The sequence below is a fragment of the Mugil cephalus genome, chromosome 19 (assembly GCF_022458985.1).
Source record: "Mugil cephalus isolate CIBA_MC_2020 chromosome 19, CIBA_Mcephalus_1.1, whole genome shotgun sequence".
NCBI lineage: Eukaryota > Metazoa > Chordata > Actinopteri > Mugiliformes > Mugilidae > Mugil > Mugil cephalus.
Window position 1 is genome coordinate 21,315,693 of NC_061788.1, and position 13,320 is coordinate 21,329,012.

The window sequence follows — 13,320 nt, forward strand, 5'->3', positions numbered from 1 at the left end:
GCTTATTATATTATTTCACAGGAACCAGCAAAGATAGGCTCAAATATGTTTTATATTTTATTTCATTAATTAAAAAAATCCAACTAAAAAAGAAATGTTAAAGCTGGGTGTCAGATAATAGTTGCGGACTTGGTCAACATGAACAAATCAATTGCTTAATTTTTGCTTCTTTTTTTTTAACTCTTTTTCTATATTCTCTATGATTATTATTATATTATTCAACAAACTGTTAAATTTATTCCAGTTACTCGTTTTAAATGCTACTTTTTCATGTAAAGGTACCATTTGACTCATCTTTTCCTTCTTATTCTACTCATTTATTGACATCCTTTGTTTTGTGCCCGTCGTCCATCTGTCATGAAATGAAATCATATCTTTCATTCAGTCATATATCTTTACAGCTATTTTAGTTCAGAGTGGCCGGTGGGTCAGGTGTCTGTGGCTTCTTCTACAGACAAAATTGGATCGTCCTCTACTCTGGAATGACAGGGTTCTTGCGAGGTCCCAGTCAGATCTCCTGATGTCATTTCCTGTTTTAAAAAAGCCCTTCAATGCCATAAAAGGGCATTTCAGACATCAGCATACTTCCAGCTATGATTCAGCTGGGAGCTGGGAATCCTGTCTGCAGTGAGCGTAAGGCTGGTCTGTTTGACTCAAGGAAAGATAAAAGCTGACTAATCTAACACTCATTCCGGTCTGTATGTTACAGGTGCCGCAAAGGCTCCCCTGTCATCAGTGTTGCTACATTAACACTGAAGGCATTTAGCAACTCCATGGCCCTTAACCGCCACAGACCATAAAGTCAAGGCTACTTTGACCTTCCACCCTTCCTGTTTAATCAGCATCAAGCCCAAGACAGAGAGATAATCTTGTTTCAAAACATAAAGTCTACCGACTTCAGACATCGGACGGCTTCCCGCTCCACCCTGACTGAAAGAGGAAGTACAGAGTTAGAGCAGTAATTACTGTAGTTAGAGAGAAATGAGGAAGAGCCCCTCTAAAGTGCTTGCATACGCTAAGAATACTGCAAAACAACACGATACAAAACATTAATCAGCACATTTTCTTTTACACAATTACAGTAGAAAAACACACTAACTAACACTAGCCTCACTAACTTGACTTCCTGACCATCATGTGCAGACTTCCACTGTAAAGTGACAGCAGCCAGTTGTCATGCTGCAACCAAACATCCGGTCTATCTCCAGCAGTCAGATACTGAACATGACGGTTTCTATCTCATGTCCTTCAGGCCTGACCAGAGTCTTTTAACGTTTTGGCGGAACTGTCTACCAACAGCCAGAGAAATATTCCAACAACTTATCTTATGATACCAGAACAACACTTCTGACTCACAACTGCTCTCAGAGGGTGATAAGTTCATTATGTGATACTATAGGGCCTCTGCAAAAAGCTAATGCCTGACACTTGTTGTGTATACCACTGTAAAAAACAAAAAAAAGCACAACACATATTCATTTATTTTTCTTGAAGACCAACTGCACAGGACCCTAAATTGTCCCTAGGTATGAGTGCAAATGGTTGTTTGTCTGTGTTAGCCCTGCGATAGACTGGCAACCTGTCCAGGGTGGACCCTGTGTCTCGACTGATGCCAGCTGGGATAGACTCCAGCACCCACTGCGCTGCAACCCTGGGGAGGATAAGCGGTATGGAAGATAAGATGAGTGCACAGTGGCTAAGGAGATGCTGTTGTCATGTCAGGTTCAGTGCAGCCATATGAGCCACTGAAACACAGTAGAGCATTTTAAAAGTGCTTGGCCCTGGATCAGCTTACAGGTAGCAGAATTCCTCATATAGCTGCACTATCCACAGACAAGATGTTAGTGTGACTAGTGTACACATGACAGTTATACCCAGCTGCAAAACACATCTGTTCCATTTATAATATAAAATAAAATCTAAGCTAGAACCAAATCCATCTGCCGGTTTGTGAGATCCACTCAGGAAGGACATGCAGGTCGAAGAGCGTGGGGAACGGAAATGGAGGGAGTTTGTCAGTATTCCTTCTTGTCTGTACTTGAGTGCTTGTGAAATATCATCAATTGTTACCTAAGAACTGTTCCAATTCAAGGTACGCATCTGAACAAGTATAGTCAGAACGCTAGGACGTGTTCTGAACCGATCGATGAGGTAACTGTGGACCTGGGACAGGCAGGTATCTGGTATCCCAGAGTGAACTGCACAGGCATCACAAGTACACTGTTCCAGTTTCAGAATGACTGCACCCCCGAGTTCAATCTGTCAAGTCTGAACTATCATGTATGCAAGTCCAGAGTTTGCAAGACAAGAGTCATTGACTGAATGAGGTCAGGAGGTGGCAGTGAGCCCGTCACCTGTCACACTACCACTGCACTGACAACTTAAATTCACAGCCTTGAGCTCCAGTACCAAACACTGAATCCACATCCACAGCCATAATAAGCAATGATGGACCCTTCATCTTCTTTCATTTTAATACCTCAGGTTGTCACTATTAGTGCAAACTGGTGTGCTCACACATAAATGGCCCAGGAAGTGAACTGTAGCATTAAGGAGAGGAAGCCACAACAAGAATGCTGTTATTTTAGCCAATAACGACCCATTTCAATATTTGTCCTTGCAGCATAGCTACTTCCACATCTCCCCTGATGTCAAAAGCAAAAACGCCCCAAAAATAGTGAGTGAAAACAGCTGTTCACTACACTGTTTATATATATATATATATATATACACATACACACACACACACACACACACACACACACACACACACACACACACACACACACATATATATATAGTTACTGTACAGGACTGGATTAAAACAAAAAAATAAAAAAAATCTATTTTTCGATTCAAAGCAATCTTTATCTGAAAAATCTAATATCAATTCATAAAATCCTCAGCTTTTTTTTTTTTTTTTAAATACATGCTACTGTCCTGAATCTACTCATTAGGCATGTTGCCATGGTTAGTCCACAAGTGAGGGAGATCTGAAACATAACAGGAGTTACAGCACTGATAGCCCAGGTCTGAAAGCTGATTGTGTTATATATATATATATATACATATATATATAAAAAAAAAGAGGAAAAAAGAGGCAAGGAAGAGCTGCACAAAAGAAAAAAAAAAACATGAAAGATTTGAAAGAAGAGGAAAAATATTGCGGCTATACCACACATTTCTGGTACCAAGAAAAATTTCTGCCAAAATTTCAAAACTGAAATCTCAAAATCTACATTGATATCAACTGATATTGAATCAGAAGCAAATAGATTCAGGAAATCAGCATCAACCCCCAGTATTAGGCCCCTTTCACACTGGACAAAAAACCTGGGCCGACTACAGAAAATGGAGTTCTGACAAAAGCGTAAAGCACCTGTCCTCGGCCATCACGTAAAGCACACGAGCGCTGACAGTAAAGCGTTAAAACAAGCTTGTGGTGAGGAACAGTTCACACCGAGTTCATATGGGTGCATACAGCTCTGTATGGGTGCAGACAGAGTCAGCTCTACCATCGCTGTTCCCAGCCACGCTCGCACATCCTGTGTGAGTGCTGCGTTCACCAGCTCAGTGAGAAAGCTGCTGAAGATCAGTGTGCCCACCACTCACAGTTGCTGCATACACTCATCTGCAGCCACTAGTTAGAGAAAAAGAAGCAAACAACCAAGGTGAAAGTCATTGCTGCTGTTAATAAAAGGTAGCGGTCAGAATATCTGAAAATAACATTTGCTCAGCATCACTCTGCTGCTACAGGAAGTCTGATCACACGTGTGTGAAAGCAAGGTAGACACAGCTGCAGCTCAGTCTGATGAATGTGGGACAATGAGGAGATCATGACAGTAGTAGTTATTACACTGCTCCCTACCAGGCACACCTACGCTGAAATGAGAACGGGCCATGTTTACTCTGCAACGATGCTGTCAAAGTGATAGGGTGTTAGGCCTTGTCCAACCAACAACCAAACCGCAACACCCCCATGTGAAATTCTTGCTCAGATGACACGGCCTCTCTTTCTGCTGTCATACTTTCTGCCTGCATTCTACTACAGACTCAAATAGCGAGAACGCCTTCGTTACTGCCCTCTCTAATTCTCTTCGTTCCTCAGTGTCTTGAATATTGTCTTTGGAGCTGAACATCCAGTAGACTGGAAGATTTAAGTAAACAGGAAACCTGGGATGGAATTTTAAAAAAAGAAAAGAAAAAAAAAAGGAAATGAGGCTAATTACCTCTGTTTTGGGCTGTACTATAGATCAGATTTCACTGGTTTCAGTGGACATTAGTCTGGTGTGGGGAACCGTATATGATCAGAATTTGGCTGCATTCATTGGGATTTTTTAATCCAACAATCCGACGCATTTTACAAGTTGTTGCGAAAATTTGAATCACGAGACGAAGTCGCCAAGCAGAAAGTAACGAGGGTTGACACCTGCAAAATGATTCCAGTGGTTTCTAGGTCTACACACATTAAAAAAAAGACCAACAATTTTCACAGTCTAATTCATTCTGATCAGCCTCTGGCAGCACGCCTAAGTAGGGACACACAACTTACCAGAGGCAACTTAAATGTATGCTATCCCTGTCTGACCTTGGGTATGATAGATACAGTACTGTTACAATGTTGCATTTTATTGAGACAACTGTCCCCAACACTATGAGCTAGCAAACGGTATTGTGGTTGGTCATAACATCGCCAGAAAAGAAGGATTTCATAATCAGGAATTAATGCAATTGAAAATGAGATATCATCAGCGAGTCTGGCACTGGCATTAATTGCTGCTCTGTGGTGAATGGGCCAGTGTTCTGTGTATAACAACATGTTCACTTTGATCAAGCACCTAAGCTACAAGTTGTGACCAACATTTATGCTGGGAAGGCTCATTGCTGCTGCCAAACAACTCTACACAGCAGCGTACACTACTAGGTGTTCACGTGTCCACAGACGCATCAGGCAAACTGCGTGTTTATAGGATTATAAGGTAGTCATCAGTATGTGGGGAAACTTGTGTTCGGTGCGAGTCTTGTGTTGTGAATGTTTTTGACAACTGCAAAGCAACCAGTGAGGTCATATTCCTTTTTAAACGTGCAACACTTTTGGACGATAAACAGGTACTTTAAGTGCAAAGTCAAACTGATTTAATTACAAGAGAAGAGAAATCTCTCCGAACTGTCCACCAACAGGAAGTAGGTGGCTGTGGCTTTATTAGCAGAGACCAGGCCTGCTGCCGGTATATTCTTGTTCTACTGTGTCATAAGCTGCAACCTTTGAGCAATGGGTGTGTAGCCCCAGCTGATCTGCAGCAGTGTTGCATCTACAGGTGCTGGCCAGTAAATTAGAATATCATCAAAAAGTTGAATTATTTCAGTAATTCCATTCAAAAGGTGAAATTTGTACATTATATTCATGCAATGCACACAGACCGATGTATTTCCAATGTTTATTTCTTTTAATTTTGATATTTATAAGTGACAACTAATGAAAACTCCAAATTTGGCATCTCAAAAAATTAGAATATTGAAAAGGCCAATGAAAAAAATGTTTTTTTTTAGAAATGTTGGCCAACTGAAAAGAATGAACATGAAAAGCATGCGCATGTATAGCACTCAATACTTAGTCGGGGCTCCTTTTGCCTCAGTCACTGCATTAATGCGGCGTGGCATGGACTCGATCAGTCTGTGGCACTGCTCAGGTGTTATGAGAGCCCAGGTTGCTCTGATAGTCGTCTTCAGCTCCTCTGCATTGTTGGGTCTAGCGCATTGCATCTTCCGCTTCACAATACCCCATAGATTTTCTATGGGGTTACGGTCAGGCGAGTTTGCTGGCCAATCAAGGACAGGGATACCATGGTCCTTGAACCAGGTACTGGTGGTTTTGGCACTGTGTGCAGGTGCCAAGTCCTGTTGAAAAGTGAAATCTGCATCTCCATAAAGTTGGTCAGCAGCAGGAAGCATGAAGTGCTCTAAAACTTCCTGGTAGACAGCTGCATTGACCTTGGACCTCAGGAAACAGAGTGGGCCAACACCGGCAGATGACATGGCACCCCACACCATCACTGACGGTGGAAACTTTACACTGGACCTCATGCAACGTTGATTCTGTGCTTCTCCGCTCTTCCTCCAGACTCTGGGTCCTTGATTTCCAAAGGAAATGCAAAATTTGCTTTCATCAGAAAACATAACTTTGGACCACTCAGCAGCAGTCCAGTCCTTGGCCCAGGCGAGACGCTTCTTACGCTGTTTCTTGTTCAAGAGTGGCTTGACACACGGAATGCGACAGCTGAATCCCATGTCTTCCATGCGTCTCTTCGTGGTGGTTCTTGAAGCGCTGACTCCAGCTGCAGTCCACTCTTTGTGGATCTCCCCCACATTTTTGAATGGGTTTGTCGTCACAATTCTCTGCAGGGTGCGGTTATCCCTAGAGCTTGTACACTTTTTTCTACCACATTTTTTCCGTCCCTTCGCCTGTCTGTTAATGTGCTTGGACACAGAGCTCTGCGAACAGCCAGCTTCTTTAGCAATCAACTTTTGTGTCTTGCCCTCCTTGTACAAGGTGTCAATGGTCGTCTTTTGGACAACTGTTAAGTCAGAAGTCTTCCCTATGATTGTGGAGCCTTCAGAACAAGACTGAGGAACCTTTTAAAGGCCTTTGCAGGTGTTTTGAGTTAATCAGCTGATTAGTGTGGCACCAGGTGTCTTCTATATTGAGCCTTTTCAGAATATTCTAATTTTCTGAGATACTGAATTTGGTGTTTTCATTAGCTGTCAGTTGTAATAAAAAAAATGAAAATGAATAAACACTTGAAATATATCACTATGTGTGGAAGGAAAGTATACAGTATACAAGTTTCACCTTTTGAATGGAATTACTGAAATAATTCAACTTTTTGATGATATTCTAATTTACTGGCCAGCACCTGTATACAGAGCTACAGGTCTGTGTGTGTTCAACACACGACAGTGCTGAGCTTCACGCTAAACAGAGCGCGGGAGATCAATGCCCTTCTACTGAACTAACTGTGCAGGGGTATGGGCGTGCTGATGTCAGCTTTATAGCAACGTGAAACAATCCAAAAATAACAATTTTCGGTGATTCACTTCCTCTCTCCCTCTTGTCATTCACTCGCTGGCTAACTCGACAACTGCTGCTCTCTCATCGTCACTTTTTGAACCAGGTAGTTTACGAACAGCAACGATGCAAAAATGCTCTTTAAATGATCTGCTTTGGCTGTTGGTACTAATCCCTGCAGAGACAGTGACTCTCTCCTGGCTATGGCACCAGCACTCACATGTGGACCGGCATCAGAAAGGGTCCATATCGCAATGATTTGATGAATAAATATAAACAATCAAACATTTGGATTTTTTTAAAAGTATATAGCCACACAGTCTTTGTAATAAGTTGGCTTAAAAACACATTAGAGGCTTCAATCCTTATAAGCAGAAGTGGCGATGGGCAAGTTGACTCACTGGCTCTGACTCTGAAGCTTGGCCTCTTAAATAAACTCTGACATGGAAAATACAATGGAACATACGTATGGAAAAGAGACTATTTCCATCATTTCACTGTAAACGTAGAATCTGTATCTTGCTGAGGCAGTGGATCTGTGTCCACCAGTGAGCAGTGCTCATTTCTAAAAGAGAAGTGTCATTAGAAATTGTTCTCCGTCAGTGGAGCACGAGTGTCATACATTTTGTCAGTGTCACTACCTAGTGCAGCACTACCAGTACACACATATGCCGCCAAAACAAGACAGAAATAGAGTATGCTGAAAGAATCTGAAAGGCTTCAATTTCATTCCACCATCCACTTCACCACCGGACCTGGTGCCATTCCTAACAAATAAACATGCAGTTCATTTTCCAGTCAGTCAAAAAGAAAATCAGCAGCTCGTCATGAGCTCCACACTGTATTTCTTCTCTTCTACCTCCAGCGCTGAAGAGGAATTCAGCGGCGCATTCCTCTGGAATACCAGCGTCAAAACACAGGCAGAGGAAGAGAAGAAAGAAGAGAAGCTTTATTCGGCCTTATGTCACTGGCAGCCAGCATAAGAACTAAATGCAGCCAATCCCAGCGGAATAGAGGAATGTGAAGAGGGAGCGATTCTGTGGCAGAGGGAAGATAACATCTCATCATTTTAGACTGTTTTCAACCTCAGAGAGAACAAAGCTGTTTGGAATATACACTCCAGATTATAAGTATCTACACTGTATACAGTATATGCATTCATTCTTTATATTTTTTTAGGCTCTGTGCTTCAGAAATGTGAAATAAAATACACATTGAAGTTCCAAGTCTGGAACTTTAATTCAAGTTGGTTTTATGTTAATCGTATAATGGGAGCTATAATCTCTTAACTGATAGTGTCCAAACTGAAAGAACTCTTGGACACTGCTTCTTAGGAAACTGTGTGTCCTGCAAACCATGCACCAACATCCGGAGCTGAGAAATAAGGTGCCAAAAACTGCAGTATCTAAAATGGCCACTTAAGGCCGACTTCAGAAGTGAGTCAGTTCCCCTCCCGTCCGCCATGATAAAATGCCCAAATTTAATTAAATTAATAGTATAACTAAAATACAGATGAGCATTTTAATATAACTTCTGTCTTAAAATTGTACTGACCAAGATTGGTTATTTGGGGTGACATGGTTTGTCTTTAAACAGTCCATGCTATCGATACAATTTTATTTATAGAGCATCAATGAGCTTCACAAAACCCAGCCTGAAACCAGGCCTGAACTGAGTTCAGCTAGTTCATGCACAAAGGAGCTTTCTGCTGAGGAACTTCAGACTGAAGAATAAAAATCACACCTCCCACCATTTAGACACACCTACTCAAACAAGGGTCTTTATTGACTTTGACTTAGTTGAGAAGTTGTAACCATTTAACGGATCGCGGCAGAAGTTAGATGTCAAGAAATTCCACCATTCAAAGGTCGGCCGTTACCAGGAAGTCATTCCAGATGATGGCCTCGTGAAGCTGTTCAGAGCCACCAGTACTTAACCTAAACATTCTTTAACAGTTTTTTTTTTGTCCACAGCATAACTCAATTGGTCTCACTTTTGTTATAAACTGTAGGAAACTATAAGAATAAAGAAAATCCCTTAAATGAATGGGCGTGTCCAACGTCTCACTGGTGGATAAGTCTACACGTGTAGTTCTTTTTTTATTTTACACGTTCTCAGTTTTAATTTAATTTGATGAGCAAATACATTATACAGCTCTGCTGCCTTAGACTGGTCATCAGCTCCAGTATGTTATATGGGGGATATAATAAATATTTTTTGGGAAAAGTAGGCATCTACAATGTATGGTGGTAAAAGCATACATAAACGAGGAACACTCGCTTTATTCAAGATTTGTCTTTTATAAAGCATCTTCACACAAATGGCATGAAGACTGAATAAAAGTAATAAAAGTTTCCAACTTTCTGTACCTTTTTTATTATTATTCGAACATGTATCTGTTGGCTTGTGTAGTTTCTGTGTTGTTTAACTCAATATTATGCTTCATACTTGGAGCTTAACCTGGAATTTGGTGGAATTCTGATGGATCCCAGCATGAAAAAAAAGCATGAACACAGACGGTGGACCTACATGGTAGCGTAGAGTACACCAAGCATACTTTAATACTCTCATCAGAGAATGGACATGGGCCTTCTGAGGGCGTCCTGTGGTGTCTGACAACAGGATGTTGTTAGTGGGGGCCTTTGGGTCCTATGGGTTGAGGGGAGGGGCCTCTGAGGATCAGGCTTGTTCTCGTGCATTGCACAGACACTTGATACTCAATGTTGTAGCTGAGCGGTGTAAAAATAAAGAATATCAACTCCACATCTGCATCTACATGGACCAGGAAAAATGAATTCCTTGTATTTGTGTTGATGATATATTGAAGAATAACAGGCCACGCTCTTTACATTCTACCTCAGTGTAGAATAAAGGATGCACGCTCTTAGTCATTAGGGCTAAATATAAAAAAAAAAAAAAACTTTGGCTCAGCAAACATCCCCTCCTCAGGCCCACTGAAGCACACAGTGTACCGTTTGTAATTTTTTTAGGCCTACGCAAGAAATTGAATCCATCACAGTTAACAGTGTTGGCTTGCACGTAAGCAGCCAAGCAGCCGTTGTCTCAAGGGAAGGCCACCTTTTACGTAAAAACTATTCACTAGTCTGTTAGAAAGGAAAGAAATCCCTTTCTTTCTGTGTATATCTAAACCTCTATGCTCCTCGGCACGTTTGTTGCACTGACAGATCAGAAGGAATCAAAAGAATTCATGGTAGTTGTGAAAAAGCACCTTACTACTTTATATGATCTTTAAATGAAGAGTAGCTTTTGGCTCTGGATACTCCGCAGTGGTCTGACTGAACTCCCCAAGCATCTGACGCAGGCTTGGGAATTGGCTCAAGTCTAAAACAAATGATTTCTTGTGCCGGAGTAGTGGCAGCACATGTTGTCTTGACCAAATATGGCCGAGTGAAAACACTGCAGCCCAATCTCTGCAGCACGCTGGAATGAAAAGCAGGTTTCCTTAACTGGTGTGAGAGTGGGCCATGACACAACACACTGACAGCTATCCAAGTGAGCTCCTACTCCATAGGCTGGATAAGTGGCTGGTGGAGTAGCACTCGGGTTACAAAACTCCTCAGTCCTCAGGTTCACGTTTATGCATGCATTTTGCATGTATGGCCCATCCTCCCTGGGGGAGTGACTGACCAAGATCAAACACAAAGATCAAGTTTTAATCAGCAGGGCCATCCAGTCTGAAGATGTTCAACGTGTTCAGAGCGCGTCACTATCCAGTGACGCTGAATGGGAGAAAATTTATCATTACAGAAAGAAACAAATGTCAATGATGAGACAACTTCTGCCTTTGGTCCCTGTTCTGGGAGCAGGTAGTAGTTGTGTCATTGCTACAGGTTAAAAGCATCTTCTTGGAGAATCAATGGGATCCACAGAATAGCTGGGAGGAAATAAATGGTATCCTACGCTCTAATGGCCACTTTTATCATAATACGCTTTGCACCTTTTCCATCACTTGCTGAGAGTTTACTGTGGAATAAGAACCTGGATTCATTGTACATCATCATGACTGGCAGGGCATCTCTCTGTTTGGACACTGACCTTCTTCTCCAAATCAGTTATCGTCAGTTCTTATGCTGTAACAAAGTAGTCAACCCCTAGGACTGACGCACTGAGGCTTCAACTTCATCTGACCTTTTGAAAGCATTGTTGAGCTCTGCAGAGTGCTTATCAATCGTCTCTCTTCGTCTGTCACTTTTATAATCTTGCATTGCAAGATCTGGGTCAAGTTTGTTGGAGATAACAGATTAGGGAGGTAATTTCCCCCTGGGATCAATAAAGTATTTCTGATTCTGAGGTCTGGTCGCCAGGCATAAAATCTGCCTCTCTTTTTTGTCTCTGTTCTTTTGGATTCTTCCCAATGTGCCTTCCCGTGGCCAAAAGTGTTTCTCAGGAAATAGCACAAAATAGTACTAATCCATAGCTGACATTCCACCCAATAGGTTCTATGTACAACCAATAGGTGGGACTGGCCACCTTTAGGATTGGCTGGCTGCCGGACTGGAGCAGCACAGAAAGCAGAAAACATACAGTGTCTTGCTCAAGGACACTTCGGCAAGGAAAGCCCATGACTACTTGGGATCGAATCACTAATCCTCTAACCCTCTGGTTCATGGACAGCGTGCTCTACCTACTGAGTCACAGCTGCCTCCTTGCATGTCTGTGCTGGCATCAGCAGCCATCCAAAATGCACATCTACCTATCAGAGGCAGTCGTCTTTTAGAGAGACGACTGCAGCAAGTGCAGCAAGGCAAGTGTAGACAGTCTTATCAGCACTGCAGATCACACATCAGACAAAAAGAATACCACCTTGGCTTCTTGTTTCAACTTCCTGAAATCTACTTAGGCAGTTCAATAATAAAGAGTTTCTCTTAAATAAACTTTGTTCCCTTTTTACTCTATTCTTCTGTGTGCATTTGAGTTGTTTTTTTTTGTACTTTTTCAGCTATATTCGTACAACCTTCTACCAACTATCCAGGCTCAGTATTCCTGATTAAAATAAAAAATAATGCAAAGAAATTAGTCCAAATAAGGATATCTGGGGCATACTCAGACAGTATGGTAGCTGTCAAAATGCTGGTGGGACCACAACAATAAACTAAGAATCATCAGCTCAGTAAGTCTGTTCAAAACATATATCTAAAATAAAATAATAATCTTAGTGACAGTTCTCCGATTAAGGTGCGTATTAATCAAACACTCAATGCCTTAACAATCAAGGGCATAAAATTAAAGGACAGGCATGGAAGCATTCAACATTCATCATGTGTAGAGAACATCAAAATAACTCATTACATAGAACTGATCTGCATCAAGCACAAATATTGGCGGCAATAAATACAAGGCATTCTGGGTAAGATGTCTTCCTTCTCATTTATCTCTTTAAACGTGAGTCTTAAAACACATCTCTCCAGCTGTCACTGAAGACGTAATCTGAAACTGACCCATCTTCAATTCAATTCAATTCAGTTTTATTTATATAGCGCCGATAACAATACAAAACGTCTCAAGACGCTTCACAAAAACCAGCCTGCAACCTCCAGAGTAAGCCTGAGGGCGACGGTGGCAAGGAAAAACTCCCTTTTAACAGAAAGAAACCTTGAGCAGAACCCAGCTCATACCCGGCCAGCCGGGTAGAAACAGAGAAGATAGAATATCATATTGTGGGATAGACCCTGAGGACTTTACTGCTAGCTTATGACTTCTTGTGTCCTGGAACAGATGCAGTGCTCCCTACACCCTGCTGAGGACAGCAGTGATTCACAATGCAGCGGAATTGGCTATGCCCACACAGGAAGACAACCATCAACAACCTGCTACCTACTTCCTTATGCAACTGCACCGTTAGCAGGAAAATATTTTACTAGCCCACTGCACAACGACCGTATTAACTCAAATAATTCATCAATAGTCAGCTGAAGCATTTCTGCTAAGTAATCACACAAAACCACCTGACATCTTCTGGTTCCAACAGCTTTGTATCATTATCAGGTTTGGACTCTTTGGTGCCAAATGCAGTGGAAACATGTGTTTAAGGACAATATATTCCTTGTACGGTCCCATAACAAGTAAAAAAAAAAAAAAAAGCTTATTGGTTAATTGACTAATCATTTCAGAACTGGAACGTCTCTCATTCAACAGCCATTTTTGGATAATTCAGTTTGTCTCTGAGAAAGTTTTTATCCCAACAGTCTAAGGTGGGCGTGTGAAACTGACATTTTAAGCCAGCCTATGTGATA

The 13,320-nt window shown here is 41.6% G+C and overlaps 1 protein-coding gene across 2 annotated transcripts in view; it reads right to left on the minus strand.

The window, feature by feature from the left end:
* The window catches only part of tln1 (talin 1), a 61,233-nt gene that overhangs the window by 46,265 nt on the left and 1,648 nt on the right, over positions 1-13,320 (minus strand). The gene's annotated exons all lie outside the window — the stretch shown is intronic.